We start from the raw sequence: 2671 nt of genomic DNA, 5'->3' as shown, positions 1-2671 counted from the left end.
CCATATGAATGATTTTTATCTCTATGTATGGGATGTATATTGAAATATGAAATCTTGTGGTCTATTGTTACGATTTGATATATATAGGTTAAACCTATAACTCACCAACATTTTTGTTGACATTTTAAGCATGTTTATTCTCTGGTGATTATTAAGAGCTTCCGCTGTCGCATACTTAAATAAGAATAAGATTTGGAGTCCATGCTTGTATGATATTGTGTAAAAACTGCATTCAAGAAACTTATTTCGTTGTAACATATTTGTATTGTAAACCATTATGTAATAGTCGTGTGTAAACAGGATATTTTAGATTATCATTATTTGATAATCTACGTAAAGCTTTTTAAACCTTTATTGATGAAATAAAGGTTGTGATTTGTTTTAAAATGAATGCAGTCTTTGAAAAACGTCTCATATAGAGGTTAAAACCTCGCAACGAAATCAATTAATATGGAACGTTTTTAATCAATAAGAACGGAACATTTCAGTTGGTATCTGAGCGTTGGTCTTAGAGAACCAGAAAATTTGTATTAGTGTGGACACACTTATCGGTTGGTTTGTCGCTGATCTTTCCCTTCCATTCTTTTTAGCTAATTAGGGTTTTTTATTTTATTTTTTAGTTTCATTATAAACAATCACACCCGGTCACCGTTAACTTGGGTATATTGTACGGCGAAATTGATAATTGAGTTCGAAGCTGTGACTTAAAATTGACGAAATTCAATAAAGATGGAGTTGAATTCGTCGTACTATAATATCCTCGGCGTTTCAATTGATTCTTCTGATGATCAAATCCGACGTGCTTACCGTAAACTTGCTATGGTATTGAACGATTGATTTACTGATCTAGATTAATTTTGTAAATACGTATGTAATCTACTAATTGCGAATCTGCTTATTTGATTTGTGGTGCAGCAATGGCATCCTGATAAATGGACTAAGAATCTGTCGTTATTAGAGAAAGCTAAACAGAAATTTCAAATAATTCAAGAAGCGTATTCAGGTAATAATTATAAATCAATTAGATTATATTTGAACTAAAATTTGTTTACTTTTTGGTCCTAAATTTGGGGAATGAATAAAACAGTGTTATCTGATGTGAAAAAGAGGTCAATGTATGATGTTGGAATGGAGTGGCGAATCTAGGATTAAAACTCAATGGGGGTTCCGAAATTTTTTTTCTATTACAAATTATGTTTGAAGGGTATTTTAGTGGTCGTTTACCTTCAAAAATCTATAAATCCTGAATATATATACATAAATTTAGTGGTGTCCTACACAGTTTGAAGTATAGATTATTAAAAAAAAATTTAATCATGTGGGGTCATAGGACCCATACCCATAAGGGTAGGTTCGCCCCTGTTGGAATGTATGATTCTCGAGATGAACTAGACGAGGTAATTAAATTTAATTTAATTTCTCATTTTAGTAAGTAATAATAGTAATTTCTTAATTAGTGAGTAATGTTTTTTATTAGGGTTATGCTGAGTTTGTGCAAGAGATGACATCTTTAATGTAAGGTTAAGAAGAAGTATAGTTTTGGTGAAATACATGAGTTGCCACCTGCACAACTGCAGGTTAGAGAGTTGGAGAATGTAAGCTCGAAAGATTTGGAGAATGTAAGCTCGAAAAATCAGGCTAAGCAAGGTGAATATCCATTATTTTTCCAATCATGTTGTTTACTACTTGAATGTAGAAGATTCATATTTATTTATGAGTAAATTCATGTACTTGCTAGCTTTCCTGTTACACGTGAATGAGTTGTCTATAATATTTTCTTATTGATTTAGAGCTGCTAGGTTGTATCATTGAGTGAAGATGCTGGAAAATGATAGTATAGTTTAACTATGAATGCAGGGTTATCATCATCTACATGTTAAACTATGATTTGTTTACAGTCATATTGTGTATAGGTATGAAGTTTTGTCAAAGGCAGTATATATGAGCTTCTACAACATCCTGAAACGATTTTTCACTCCAATAAATACAAATTAGAATTACTTTACGGGCTCTCGGTAAGTATATCCGACTTCAACTAAAATACTCTCAGTTTTCGTTTTCTTTATCTTTTCGTTTTCTTTATCTTTGACAGGGCCGGCTAAGGCTATGGGCAAAGCGGGCGACGGCCCGGGGCATCACACGGTTAGGGGCATCATTTCGAAAAAAAATTATTAATACCCATAGTTTAAACCTTATAAAGATATATGTTTACGTAACTGTTGAGGGCATTTTATAATCATTTCGCCCTGGGCATGCAAAAACTTTGACCAATGTTTGACCAGCAAGATTCTTTGATATTGGGCAACTTATCTTTTGTGACAAATGTATTTAAGAATATGTGCTACAGAAGGAAGACAAGCATGGATTAATATAATAAGGTATTTTCAATATTTTGTTAGTTGTCAGTGGAGTTTAGAAAAATGATTCATCTGCCGCGTATGCAACTTATAGTATTTAGTTTAGATTTTTATTCTTACTATTTTTCTTTGACCAATGGGGAATCTTAACAACTGCAATTGCAGAAATGGACGCAAAGGAATGGGAGAAAAAGAATGAATAACATAGAAAACCACAATAAACTATTTTTTGCAACAACATTTGCATCGTCTTTTATCCTGTATTCATGTATAGTCCTATGCAAGGTTGTAAAACTCGCGACTCGGGGAGTACT

The 2671-nt window shown here is 32.5% G+C and overlaps 1 pseudogene; it reads left to right on the top strand.

Moving 5' to 3' along the window:
* The first annotated feature begins 729 nt into the window (after positions 1-729).
* Positions 730-2175, top strand: LOC139841486 (uncharacterized; annotated as a pseudogene).
* Positions 2176-2671: the final 496 nt, after the last annotated feature.

The sequence above is a fragment of the Rutidosis leptorrhynchoides genome, chromosome 4 (genome assembly GCF_046630445.1).
Source record: "Rutidosis leptorrhynchoides isolate AG116_Rl617_1_P2 chromosome 4, CSIRO_AGI_Rlap_v1, whole genome shotgun sequence".
NCBI lineage: Eukaryota > Viridiplantae > Streptophyta > Magnoliopsida > Asterales > Asteraceae > Rutidosis > Rutidosis leptorrhynchoides.
Note: the sequence above shows the minus strand (reverse complement) of the source record. Positions and strands in the feature narration are given on the sequence as shown.